This window comes from Delphinus delphis, chromosome 2, assembly GCF_949987515.2.
Source record: "Delphinus delphis chromosome 2, mDelDel1.2, whole genome shotgun sequence".
Lineage (NCBI taxonomy): Eukaryota > Metazoa > Chordata > Mammalia > Artiodactyla > Delphinidae > Delphinus > Delphinus delphis.
The window spans coordinates 176,001,252-176,016,144 of NC_082684.1; the positions used below are offsets into that span (position 1 = coordinate 176,001,252).

The window sequence follows — 14,893 nt, forward strand, 5'->3', positions numbered from 1 at the left end:
AACTGAATCCCTTTGCTGTACACTGGAAACTAACACAACATTGTAAATCAACTGTACTTCAATAAAATAAATTAAAAAAGAATTCTATGTTTTACTCTGGTACTTAATTTTTTTGATTTTGAAAAAACGTAAACCTACACAAAGTAGAGACAAAGCTACAATGCACTCCTTACACACCCACTAGATTCAACAATCACCAAAGTTTTGTCATGCTCGCTTCTTCTATCTCTTCTCTCTCCACAACATTATTTTAAAGCAAACCCAAGATATCAAGTCATTTTACCCCTATATATACTTCAATCGGCATTTAAAAACATTATGGACATCTTCTTGCCCAACCATCCAGATATTACCCTATGTAACAAAATTAACAAATTAGTTGGTGTCATTTAATACTCGATCTACCCTCCAACTGCCTCAAAAATGTGTCTACACAGTTGGTTTGCTCAAATCAAGATGTATCTATGGTTTAATTTTTTTAAACATTTAACTCTGTGAATATTAGATCTATTAGAAATTTATCCTGATGTAATGGTACAATTTATTTAAAGAAATAAATTTATTCATCATTTATTAATTATTCTCTCACGTGGTCACCCAGTTGTCTTAACGTTTATTTAATAGTCCTTTTTTCCCCATTGATTTTAAATGATACTTTTTTTCCATTTCTTTTATTTATTCCCATATATTCTAGGGACTCTTTCTGGTTTTCTAGTCTGTTCCACTGTCTGTTCACTCACATGCCAGTGAGTGAGTGAATCAGCTGTTAATTACTGAGGCGTCACAATGTATTTAATAAGTGGTGGCTCGTTTATTTACCTGTGTGAACTTTAGAATCCCCTTGCCTACCTTTTTTTCTTTTTTTAAGAGTTGGTATTTTATTGGAAATATGTTAAATTTAATAAAATTAACTTGGGAAGATTTGCGATATTCGTGATCTTGAATTATCCTATTCTAGAACACGATGCATGCCTTTCCACTTTTTTTTCCAATTCTTCTTGTATTCTTTAGGTGTATTGTACAATTTTCTACACATAGATTTCACATATTCCATGCCAAGTTATTCCTTGGTACTTAATCCAAGGCTGTGTTGCCTTAGTAAATGTGCACGTGTCTTTCTCCGAAGTCCTTGCATGGGTCCTTGTTTGGAGGTATAGCTTTTAAGTGTCAAGGTCTGGCTCGCTGCCTTGGAAGATGCTCAAAAGCCCAGGCTCGCCTGTGCTGTGACAACCAGGCCACACCCCCGAAGCAAAGCAGGCAGCAGTTCAACTCAGGCCAAAGCCTTCCCGTCCCGACTCCCATTCCATTCGTGGGCAGGGCTCAAGGAGCTGGGGATCTGGGGAAAGCAGAAGACGCGAAACAGCCAACTCTGGGGCCTGTGAGATTCCTTATCTCCTGCCAAGCTCGTACAGAAGCTAAACTTTCTCTAATCGGCAACTAAAAATTTGCTCTGTGATTAACTGTGCTGCAAGACAGGCACCTGCCCGATCGTCCTTCCAGGTTGCCAGGGCAGGTTATGAAAGGCCCCTGGCGGCCACCGCACAGCTCTGGACATGGCAGTCACCCCCGCAGCCAAATCCTTCTTGCTCACGACAGGGGGCTCCGTGTGCTTCCTGCTGACCTAGCGGACCTCCATCAGGATGCAGTGCTGGGGATGGAGAAAGTCGGGGCAGCCCTCGCCCTTTTCTCGTGCATGTGCTGTGGCTCCCCGTGGACTTGAGGGGTGGTCCCACATGGCCCCTCCATTCCTGCAGACCTCTGTACCCAATCAGCCCTCCAGCGCAGCCGTTCCCCCTGCGCCCGCTCTGGTCTCTCCCTTTTTCTCCCTGGGGCTGTCATCGTAGTTTGGGACCCGCCCAATCCCAACTGCCTCCTGACGACCTCATCCTTCCTGCGGCCACCAGCATCTGCCCTGTCATGATGCCCAAGGTTTCCTGTGGGCAGTAAACACACCCCATTTACCTCGCCATTTAAGGCTCTCCACGGCCCAGTCAATGTCTGTTCCTTCCACCTTCCCTCCTGCCCACCAACCCCCATCGTTCCACTTATCAAAATCCTCTCCAGGGCTTCCCTGGTGGCACAGTGGCTGAGAGCCCACCTGCCGATGCAGGGGACACGGGCTCATGCCCCGGTCCGGGAAGATCCCACATGCCGTGGAGCAGCTGGGCCCATGCGCCATGGCCGCTGAGCCTGCGCGTCCGGAGCCTGTGCTCCGCAACGGGAGAGGCCACAGCAGTGAGAGGCCCGCGTACCGCAAAAAACAAACAAAAAACAACCTCTCCATCCTTTGCTTCTAGGAAGTCTCCCCAGACTCCTGCTGCTCTGCCCCAGCACATACCCCATCAGACCGTGAGCCTTCGTGCGCCTGTCTACGGCTCCCGAGCTGCCTGGGGTAGCTCTGCAGCACCCAAAGCACTGCTTGCTCGTAAAAAGCTTCCAAGTTGCATTTGTGCACAAAGTGATCAGCCGGTTCATACTCGCCTACGTGTCTGATCTCTACTTTCTGCTCTTTCGATATGGAATATCTCACTTTCTGCCTTTGGGGATAATACCAAGTCGCACTTACAGAACACCCACTCAGCGCCCGAGGGCAGGGCGCATCTCCATCCTGAGTCACGTGTTTGCACTGGTGTCTCCTTCTGCCTCGCCTGGATCCCTCTGACCGTAATGCTTGGTGTACTTTCGTGTGGTTACAAGGAAGCTCGTTTACCACCTTCCGTACACTGCTCCTTCCTATTTCTTTTAACGACTCAAAGCACTCAGCAGCCCCTCTTCTTAAAGGCTGTTTTAAATGTAAGGGCTGGACCCTAGGGCAGGTGCGGCTGCTAGGAACTGCGGCGGGGAGGGACCGTCAGTCAGTGTCAAGTGGCTACTCATCCCCAAGCGCCCTCATGCCAGGCAGGATGTGACAAGTCTCTTTTTAGCTCTGGCAGGCGTGTCCCTCTCACATATGACCGTTCAAATGCCACCCCTTGGTGGAGATTAAAAAATTACTTGACATTTTATGACATCCTGGGACGTTCCATAGAGGAACCGGGAGCAAGCCAAGGCCAAAGGTACAGAAGTCCTTGAGTTCAAGGGCCACCTGGAAGTTAGGGTTGGTGACCGTCAGATGAGGCTGCAAGGCGGGGGGTCCCAGACCTGTAGCATCTTACAGGAGACGAACAGGAATATCTCAGAAGCTGGGCAACTCCTTGGAAAATGGCTGGTCGCCACCAGTCAGAACTCAGAGTGAATCCTTCAAGGTGGCTGGAGATGGCTGGCTGCCTGGGACCCCTGCACTCGCGGGCAGCCTAGAGGTTCAAGGGCACTTACGGATATTATAAGCAAAAGGGGCCATGCCGGCAACAAAGGAGAACATGTATCGCTCCACTGACACTGAGCTCCAGGAATTAGTGGGAGGGAAGGGGCTGTGGAAGGGCGTGACATCTGCCAGCAAAACCTTGGTTCGTTTTTCTCCGGAAATATTCTACCTGTCTTAGGGGCAGGTTCAGGTGTTGGCAGGATTCACCTCCTCTTCTATCTACGAAAATATCAACTCTCGGCGCTCCTTCCCATTACAAGCAAAAAGAGAATCTGCGTGGACCTCGGGTGGCACGTGTGTGCCAGGTGGGCAGTGGGGTCACTGGAGCCAAGTTCCCAGGGAATCTGGAGACACAGGGACAGCACAACTCTGGCTGCAGGTCCTTAGCGGCTGATAGAAATACATGCCCTTGTTCTAGTTGTTCTCAGGGGAAGATTCTAGAGCATCACCCCTAGCTTCTCATGTGCTGACAGTGACATCAGCTACCAGAATGACTGGGAGTTCTTCACCTCATACATGCAAGCGGTGATGGAGTTGGAAGGGAGCTCCTCCGTGAGCTGAATTGTAGTTGAATTACTTGCAAACTGAAACATGATTCCCTGCTTGAGGACTCAGGGTCTGGGAGCCATGCTGTACTCCCTTATGAGCTCTGCCCACAGACGCTGCGGTTCAACAAATCATTTGCATTTCAAAGGAACTGCCCTGGAACTCTGGATCTAGTAAAAAATAAGAAGAGGATATCCTGCGTTCGCTTGGATTTTAAATGATTTTTTCCTAAGAGATGTTACACACTTAAAAAAAAACACCCACAAAAACTTAGCAAAGGAAAATTCAGTTTTCAAAATAGCTTCTGATCCTTTAGTAAGTGTGCTTTTCCTGACCATACAGCTGAGTAGAACAATGGCGACAAGGGCCCACAGCAGGTGTGTCCATTCCCACACCGGTGGCAATGGGTGGCACTGGGCCAAGATGCTGTAGAGGGAGGGACAGAAGGCCAAAGGCGGGACCACCCACCATGCTGTGCATCACAGCACCTGGGGTAGGGTAACAGCCCCGCCCCTCAGTTATGAATAAACAGGCTGGGGTGGGGCTCAGTAAACCGTTTCTGTCAAGAGCCGCATCAAGCGATTCTAATGATCTTTCAACTTTTGAAAGCAACCCCCTCGATAAATTAACTATGACCTATTCAAACTGATGCTGATATGACTCTAGCTAAAATATTTTATTTCAATTAATCCCAAATCTCCTCTGATGAATTATGCAACTATTCACTACAATTTCACATCTGAACCAAAACAAAATTCTCTTATTTTATGTGCTATTTTAAAAAGGAACCCACTAAAGGGTAACAAAATCCAGGTAATCATCTTACATATCAGTTCCAAAAACCCACCCAACTCCACATAAGCAGGAAAGTTTTCCTTTCCCCTAGTGGGATGTACACGAGTTATGACCAAGGCGTTCTGGGTGTGAACCAGCTACAGAATGCTGGTTAAATCTGACATACTGAGCACCACCTCTTGAGGAAACTGAGTTTGGAATGATCACTCAGGCATCAGAAGTAGTCATTTTCTATTACTGTTACTAAGATAACACGTTTTTAAACAATTTTTTAAAATTAAAGAATATTAAATAATTTCACTAGATTTCAAGGGAAACACAGGCTCAAACCACCTACTTTTAACACCAAGGTTACAAAAATCATTGCAATAACTTTTTAGTTGAAAAAAAATCCTTACAGTGTAAATTGGCGCAGCCACTATGGAGAACAGTATGGAGGTTCCTCAAAAATATAGAAGTAGAACTACCATATGATCCAGCAATCCCACCCCTGGGCATATACCCTGAGAAAACTAATAATTCAAAAAGATCCACGCTCCCCTATGGTCATAGCAGCACTATTCACAGTAGCCAAGACATGGAAACAACCTAAATGTCCATCGACAGATGAACGGATAAAGAAGATGTGGTAAATATATACAATGGAATACTACTCAGCCATAACAAAGGACGAAATAATGCCATTTGCAGCAACATGGATGGACCTAGAGATTATTATACTAAGTGAAGTAAGACAGAGAAAGACGATATCATACGATATCACTTATATGCGGAATTTAAAATATGACATAAATGAACTTATCTACGGAACAGAAACAGACTCACAGACACAGAGAACAGACTTGAGGTTGCCGGGGGGGGGGGGCGGGGGGAGAGGGAGGGACTGGGAGTTTGGGGTTAGTAGATACAAACTAGTGTATATAGGATGGATAAACAACAAGGTCCTACTGTAGAGCACAGAGCACAGGGAACCGTATTCAATATCCTGTGATAAACCATCATGGAAAAGAATATGAAAAACAATGTATATATATGTATAACTGAGTCACTTTGCTATACAGCAGAAATTAACACAACATTGTAAATCAACTATACTTCAATAAAATAAATTTAAAAAGAAGAAAAAAAAATCCTTACAGCTTAAGGCTAACATTAAACCTCAGAGTTATCTTTGCTCTAATGACGATTAATAATCATAATCTCTCAACAAACACAGCCATGCTGCAAGCACTGCTTTAAGTGTCTCTTAACAACTCTATGTGCCAGGTACGTTATTGTCCCCATTTTACAGATGAGAACACTGAGACAGAGGCTGAGTTACCTTCCCATGCTATTACAGGTATGGGTGACGCTTGGACAACACGGGTTTAAACTGTGCGGGTCCACTTAGATGCAGATTTTTTTTCAGTAAATACAACACTATGTGATCTGAGGTTGGTTGGTTTCACGGATGCTGAAACTCGGATACTGAGGGCCACCTATGGGACTTGAGAATCCACGGATTTTGGTATCCGTGGCAGGTCCTGGAACCAATGCCCTGTGGATACCGAGGGAGGACGTTAGTAACTAAATGTTGGAATTTGAACCCCAGCAGTCTGGCCGCAGGGGCCACACAGAGATGCTACAGTCACACATCAGGTTTGAACTTTCAAATAAATGAATCACGTTAGCAAACTTTTGAAGGTAAAGGGCAGCATCCACAGTATTTAAGGAACGTACCAATTTTTACATTGCTATTATTAAAAACTACCACATCACAATGATCTTAGCGCCCTGGCTTGAGATTTAAATAAACCATTTTCCAGACATCGGCCACCTTGTTTTCAACCTTTTAAAATTATCCTAATTCAGTTATTTTAAAAAAAGTTCAAGAGTCTGTTGTCTAGCATTATTTCCCCCGGCAACACACAAAGCAAATTCTGCACGGCACTGGATTAAATGACAGACTGGATTCCAGTTTTATCAGCAGTATCTTCTGGGCTTAATTACTCATTTCGTTTAAAAGCTAAAACTGATTATTCCTCCCTTGTCACAGGCGGTATAAAAACGGAACTGGTTAAAACAAAAACCCGTAATCACCTTCCTTCTGGAGAAGGCCTGAATGAGTCAGAAGTGCTAACAAAGAAAATTGTCGCTCGGGAGCTGGGCAGGTGAGGACAGCAAGCTCATTCCTCATTCGCGTGTGCGTGTGCGTGCGTGTGTGTGTGTGTGTGTGTGTGTGTGTGTGTCCCGTTCATCAACTTCTTCACTGCACAAGTATTTATTGATCACCTGAAGCAAAAGGAGTCCTAAATATCAGACACAGCAATACCAAATATAAGTATAAAAACATTTTCCAAACCTGTTCAGATATGCTTAGAAGCACTGCCACTTGGAAATACCCAATTTTCAGGATAATTAAGAGTTCACCATTTTGACTTAGCTTTTGTGCACCATGTGAGGTTTAGATTCTTTTTGTTTTGCATTTGGGATATGCAGTTGCTCTAAAATCATTTGCTGGAAAGGCCACCCTTACTCCATTAAGCTGCTTCTACATCTTTGTAAAACATTAGCCGGGTTCATTTCTGGGCTCTGTATTCCATTCCATCAATCTATGTGTCTATCCCACAGGACCACAGTGTGTTGATTACTGAAGCTCTATATTTCAAAAACTAACTCAAAATGGATCATGAACTTAAATGTAAAATGTAAAACTGTAAAAGCTTTTGGAACAACAGGAGATAAATTTATTATTTCAAGATCTAGGACTTGGCAAAGAGTCCTTAAATTCGATACCAAAAGCACAATCCATAAAATGGAAAAACTGATAAATGGAACCTTTTCAAAATGTAAAACTTTTGCTCTTCAAAAAACCCCATTAAATGTGTATCAAATCAAAAAAAAAAAAGAGTTCACTGTACTTTCATCAAGTCTAAATGTAAGTGGATGGCTTCCCTACACAGTTTGCAACACCACATCATAGCCCACCTTAATAAGGAGCCTCTGAAGAAGCCCAAATGTAATCGTCGTTTAAATCCTGATCAACTCAAGGTTCTTTCAACATATAGGCTGGTGGCTTATTAGACCTTTTCTATTTGAGGAAAGTGTGTTTCTAGCTTTAAGACAAAAACAGGTAAGCCTGTTCCATAACTCTGGAGTTCAGGCGATTATGACAAGATATGTGCACAATGATATGTGCACAATGTTCTGAAATTAAATAAAATCTACAACAAACTGATCTACAGGACAGATCTCAGATAAATAAAACCTCACAGAGCAAACCTGTTAATTTGCCATTAGGGTTTGCCATACTGCGTTGCTATTTTTTATGGAAAGTGCATGGCAGGTCATGCGTTTCTCTAAAGAACAGATTTTATTTTAAGTTTCAAATAATATGTTAGTAAAATCCTAAAATGACAGTACAGAGGGCAGCCAGAGGGCACCCAAGTAATGCCATTCTTCTGTGTGGTCTACACTGAGGCCGGGGTGCTGGCTGGCTCTAGGATCTTCTCTCGTGTGCCAAGGCCCTACACAGGGGTGTGTGTGTGTGTGTGTGTGTGTGTGTGTGTGTGTGTGTGTGTGTGTGTGTGTGTGTGTGTGTGTGTGTGTGTGTGTGTGTGTGTGTGTGTGTGTGTGTGTGTGTGTGTGTGTGTGTACGTGTGGCATATATATGCATGCTGTTCTCCACGCTGCTGTCTATTTAAATCTAAGTCAACTGGAGAATTAGCAAGTTCACATTAAGAAATTCTGACCAATTAGGGAACTATAGTCAATATCCTGTGATAAACCATAATGGAAAAGAACGTTAAAAAAGAATGGGTACCTATGTATAACTGGATCGCTTTGCTGGACACCAGAGATTGACACAACATTGTAAATCAACTATACTTCAACCAAAAAAAAAAAGAAAAGAAATTTTGTAGGCGTAACTAAAAAACTCTCCAAGAAGTATGTGGAAATACACCCCTTTCGTAGATTCCCTGGAGGGTTCCTCCCACGTGACCATGACGTGGGGTTTCTGTGTGTCCTCCGAGGTACACAGTATACTTGTTGCCAGTGGGCTCCAGATGCCAGTAGGGATGAGACTTTTCTCAAATCAGTGTCTGTGCGGCTCTCCACGGAACGGAGGGGGAAAGATGGCCTGGACAGGCCAAATTTGGTAGCAGGTGGGGAATACCTGATTTAGAAGACGGACGCCTGCTTCAATATTGCACAGTCTGGCCCAGACAGAAGAGGTTTTCAAGTCCTGGAACACGGTCAATGTCACAGGCCATATAAAGCTGGCTCAGTAACCTCCAGACTATACGCAGTACAATGACTGGGGCAGCCCACCTGGAGCCCTACGACGGCTCCCAAGGGGCTCACGTGAGCGCGAGGGCAGCGGGCTGTTCTCCTGGGGGGCTGGCTAATGCAGCCCTCTTCAGGATGCAAGACAGAAAGCTCTAGAATAAGCCCCAAACCCAATAGCTGCACCGGCTCAGATGAGGATTCAAGACCCCAGTACATGATTCTGAGGGTGGGGAGAGCTGACGGTAGAGTCTGTCATCAGGGGCCTCGGGCAGACTTCTTCTGGGTTAGCGTCTGCCGGAAGCAGAGACAAAGCTCAGGCAGACCCCAGCCCCGCACGGCCCTGCCGCTCACACAGACCCACGATGCCCGGCGCAGCCCGGACCCTGTAACCAAACCCACTCGCAGACCCCGGGGCCTCCGCGACTCACGCGTGACCATCCAGGCGCACTGGGCCAGGGAGCGCCGGACCCTCTGCGGCCCTTCTCTTCCAGGTCACAGGCGTGGGCTTTCAGCAGACGCTCTAACGCAGAGCATCTGGGGCCCCCGCGTGCTTGAAGGCCCCAGAGGTCTGTAGCGGGAGGGCGGGATTCGTGCTAAAAGCGGCGACTCAAGGTCCAGGCCTGAGCAGCCTAGGGTGGCAACCATCACATCCCCCAGGGGAAAGAGGACGGAGCAGCCGCTGGAGTCTAAACGGAGACTCTCGAGTGACAGACGCACAAAACAAACGTACGGCTACCAGGGGAAGATCGGGGGAGAGGGAGAAACTGGGAGACTGGGATGGACATAGACACACTACTATATATAAAATAGATAACCAATAAGGACCTACTGCATAGCCCAGGAACTCCACTCAATACTCTGAAACGGCCTATATGGGAAAAGAATCTAAACACGAGTGGATATATGCAGATGGATAACTGACTCACTTTAACACAACATTGTAAGTCAACTAGACTCCAATAAAAACTAATTTAAAAATAATAAACTGAAACTAAAACTAACAATTCTTTGAATTCCTTCCCCAGAGGGCTGACAGAAAGCACTACACACAAGCCATATATATATATTTTTTTTCAGTCACCCATGTTTAAGTTCTTTTATATACTTCATCGGCTTAAGAATATAAATTGAAGGGGGTTTTTCAATACCAGAGAAGAAATGTCTTCACGTGGATACTGGGTCACAGTCTGTGTGAGGAAAATGAGGGATCTGGGGTAATCTGCTGGGCTGTCAAACTCTAACGACTCTTCTGACAGAATGATTTTGGTCGGGGAAAGCTAAGACTGTCCAGACGTAGGACAAACGTTTACGATCAGGGTCAAGTGTGTTTACTCCTCTTCGGCGGTTAGCATTTAGAAAAGAGCTTTGACTAAAGATGAAGTCAATGCATCCAAAGCTGACACTTAACACTCCTTGGAAGAGGCACCGACTCACAGCCACCGCTCCCAAAGCCCACCGACTCACAGGCACCGCCCGGCAGTGTCGACGGTGAGGTCCATCTTTTCACGGCAACATCTATTTTTGAAGGCCAGCACATGCACACATACAACATGATATGGTTTCCTTTTGAAAGTCATAACAGCCAAATAATTACAACGTTTCTAAATTTAAATTTGAGTTAACCAACACCCAAGCAGGAGCTGAGGTTCGATTTTAATTTTCGCTCTACTAAAATTACACTAGACGGTCACGTACTCCCTGTCTCCTTCTTACCAGTGGCAAACTACATTCTAAACACTGTAAGTAGATACTGTGTGGCTGTCAGTCACACACAGCCACACAGACATGCACGATGCATCTATAAACAAAGGTAACAGGAAAGGAAAGGTCACCAGTTCACTCTAACAACAAATGAGAATCTCGGTCCACAGAATGTCGTGGTGCCTAAAAACTTAGATTCCACGTTTCAGAACATCATGATTTTTGAAAGACCAATTCTCGTATTAGCAGCGTTACCAAAGCTCTCGGAGCTGTGAAAAGGGAGGGTTTATGTCTATATAAATAGATGTCATATATATGTTTTTAAAATGATCACGGCACTCCTTCAAATCGGGAAAACTTACACGTATCCATGGCTGCATGCTAGTCCTGATCGTTAAGCTGAAGATGAAGAGGAGGTGGGAAGAGAAAAGGGAATATGGGAAAGTGGAAGTAAAATAGGAAGAAGGAAGATGAAAAGGGAAGAGGAAGAAGAAGGAAGGAAGGAAGGGGAGAAGGAAGGAAGAGAGAAGGAAGGAAGGAAGGAAGGGAGGAAGGAGAGAAGGAAGGAAGAGAGAAGGAAGGAAGGAAGGAGAGAGAGAAGGAAGGAAGAGAGAAGGAAGGAGAGAAGGAAGGAGAGAAGGAAGGAAGGAAGGAGAGAGAGAAGGAAGGAAGGAGAGAAGTGGGGAACAGGAAAGAGCAGGGTGAGAAGGCGGCTAACTCTCCTTATATCGTCCCTAAATGTTCACCAACTCCTCGAACAAACCAGAGAAGGTCAGGTGGTGACTCGGGTAGTGCACGGGGTTGGTTATTTTAAAGACATCCATTCAGCACAACAGCTGAGCTGAATTCTTTTTGATATATAGTCACCTGACCCAATTAAACACATGTGTTCACCCACAGCGGACACAAGCGTCCAGCAGGGGCCGTGACGGAGCATCCCCGCCTCTCTGGTCCTGATGTTTAATAACGGACTACCCTACATTCTTCTAAGAAATAGGTACGTCTTGTTGCACTCGTAGAGGGAAAATCACTCTGGTCTGTTTGGATATTCAATGAAAAGAAACGCAGTGGAGACTTATCTGACCCCCCCGGGTTATTCTACACATAAGGACACCGGTGTTTGCCCTGAGCTGCTCAGATGAGCCCGTCGCTGTGGGAGGGCAACAGGAGGCCCGCTTCACCCTGAGCAGAGCTTCCCGGGGGAGACAGCGAGTTCCCTGCTCTGGAAAGCTGAGGGGGCTGCTGGGGAGAGGCACCCCAGACCAAGGAGAAGAGGATGCAAAGGCAGAACAGGGAAGGCCCCTGGCGCCGGGACGGGGGCTGCCACTGTGGTCGGAGCCCGGGGTGCAGAGGGAAGGGCTCCCCAGGCTCCCCAAGGCCGTCACCCCAACCACCCGGGCTGTGGGCTCATGGGCGGGGCTGAGGGCCAGGACCTTGGATGTTGGCTGGCCCTTCTCGACCTTAAAGCATCCTCCAACCCTGAATGTCCTTCCTGCACCGCCCAAGAGTTCCCATTCTCTTTTGCTGTGGGTTCATTTTAATAGTAAAGGTTCTGGGGAAAAGCTGCACACACACACACACACACACACACAGACACACACACACACACACACACACACACACACACACACACAAAGGTGGTATAGGTCGACACCTGGGATTTCAGGTGTGAGGCTAGGTGACTTGGGCGGATTCACAGGCCAGCCTCCATTCTTCCCTTCCCATTCCACGTTCTCAACTGTCAGAGGTTCACAGGACGTAGACATTTGGGGGAAGATACACAGGATCATTAGCAGCCAGGCTGGTCCTCCAAAGAAACTGTTATAAACGACAAGCATCCGGCATGGTTCTCCAGGAAAGACTAAGACTTCACACAAGCCCTCATCACAGAAAAGTGTCCCCATCACACACAGCACAGCCCCGGCTCCCAAAGGACAGCTCTGGTTTGTATCCCTAAGAGTAAAAAAGTTAAAAGCAAAACTAAATCAAAAAAACTGTGTAACACTAATTTCTCACAAAACTCCATGACCTCAGGCTAAAACACAGACTCAAGAAAGATGCAGGACGCAGCCAGAGGACACGCTGGTGACATATTCGATTCCAGCCCCGTCCCCCAGGCCACTTCGGTGCTGGATTCGCAGCAAGTCCGTCCACATTGAGCGTTAAGCAAGCGGTGCCTGTGATATTAGCTTAAGGATTCAAGTTAACGCTATCAGTGATGGTGAGACTGCAAACACGTCTCTTTGGATACATAGTTCAAAACGTGCAAAGGAACATTTGAAGCGTTCGGGGCCACAAAGAACCTATAACACCACACCCTGTGTGTGTGTGTGTGTGTGTGTGTGCACACGAGTGTGTGCTTGCATCGGGGATGTTTATTTGTGCACTGGTGGGAAGGATGGGGAATCCATAGAAAAGTTTCCTCTGATACAATAAGCGTCAGTTTCTCTTACAAAGCGCGGCATTTTAAATGTTTCCGCTGCAATTCCAGCATCACCAAGATGCACTGAGGTTCTCCAACCTGTATCAGCAGATGCGTAAAGCGCAAATCCACTTCCCCAGACCTGCGCCGTCCACCACACAGGGCTGCTGCCGTCTGAACTAGCTAAAATCATTCAAGTTGGAAGTTCAGTCCCTCAGCTGCACACACCATTTTTCAAGGGCTCAAAGCCACCTGTGATTAGCGGCTACCCGACAGAACAGCATCCACAGAGAACATGTCCATCAACACAGAAAGTCTTACTGGACAATCATGACCCAGACCCGCCGGCTGCCCTGACCGTGTTTCAGGGGCTGGATGGGCCGCCGCAGAGCTCCGGTTGGGGTCACCTGGAATTTCTGAGAGCCTCACTTTTATACAAATAATCAGGAGGAGGCTTTAGTCTCTCGAAAGACTGTGTTTGTTCTTCAGGTTTGGGGAGTCATTAGTCCCTTTCTCTTCTCCTCTATTAAATGAACTTTCACCACGAGGAACATTTTTCATATAGTTTTTGTGAGACAGTCTAACCTCCTGAAGCCTGTCCATGCACCTGTTCAAACACATCTGCTCAACAAAATCATCTCTTGCAGTGACCACACCAGAAACACAACTTGCCTGCGATAACAGTTCTGGCTTCACCCCGTCCTCAGTTATCTACCTGTCAGTCTTTTTCTTTAATTTGAGCTCATTAGTTATAAAAGTCATCATCAGCTCTCATATTAGCCAGAGAGATACTCTTCATAAAAATTAGCTCTGAAAACTCTCTTCGTTCAAATACCAAGGTACTTTGTCCTCCTTGAATCCCAGAGCAACCATTTACCATCTGATGTGACCACTTTGATCTGGATACGCTGTGATTCACTTTTAATGAAATCATTCTCTTGTGAAGGACAAATGCTGAAATGCTTACGGTCCTACGAACCGAGAACGCCCTTTCCAACTTGTGCAAAATTAAATGTAAAAATAGTGCTAACACACAATGTGAGCAGGAAAGCAGCTTATGTACTAGTTTGTAACACAGTCAGTTTCACCTGGTGGTAGAGCTGACCAGATGGATAATCTTAGGAAGAAAAATGCACAGAATGTTAAAGTACAGGTTGCAAAGGTTCTGCTGTCAGACGGCTCCCCTCACAGTACAATTCTTACACGATAATAGTTCATCTGTGATGCCCAAGCTCTGTTTAAGCTCATTTCAAAGTCTTCAGGTAAAATGACCTTGCTTTTTAAATTTTTTTCTAAGCTTACTAAAAAGATTCAAGAGACACAAAGTCTGAAAGTAAGAAGTCAAGCTGATTCAATGACTTATTTCTGCAACATCCTGGTGGATGATATCAATGTCCACCTTTACCTCGGCAACGAATCAACATTTTATAGATAGCCCTTTATGACAGCGGAGGGAACACAGGTTAAAAAAAGAAGAGAGAAAGAGAAAGAGGTATCTGACCTGTACTCGCCTAAATTAAAGTTTTTAAGAAGCTTATGAACTTTATCAGTATAAATTATAGGGGAAGAGAGAATTGCAGAAGATAGAAAATGCAAACAGTAGGCAGATAATAAACCTAAAAAGTACCTCCTTGGGGCTAGAAACAAAGTATTTTAAATTCCATCATTTACACACTCTAAGGGCACATTTAGGGTTGAAGATGAAGAGTCTCAGGGGACTTGAGTACAATTCCATTAGAACTTAAGCTCCATGACGACTGGGATTTTGGTTTTTCACTATTCTTTCCCCAAAACCTGTACCAGTCCCTGGCACATAGTAAGTGCTCAGAAAATAACTGCTGATAGAGAAAGCGCTC

General features: G+C 45.6%; 1 protein-coding gene across 5 annotated transcripts in view; it reads right to left on the minus strand.

Annotated features, from left to right (window-relative positions):
• SVIL (supervillin) overlaps positions 1–14,893 on the minus strand; it is a 235,164-nt gene that overhangs the window by 129,503 nt on the left and 90,768 nt on the right. The gene's annotated exons all lie outside the window — the stretch shown is intronic.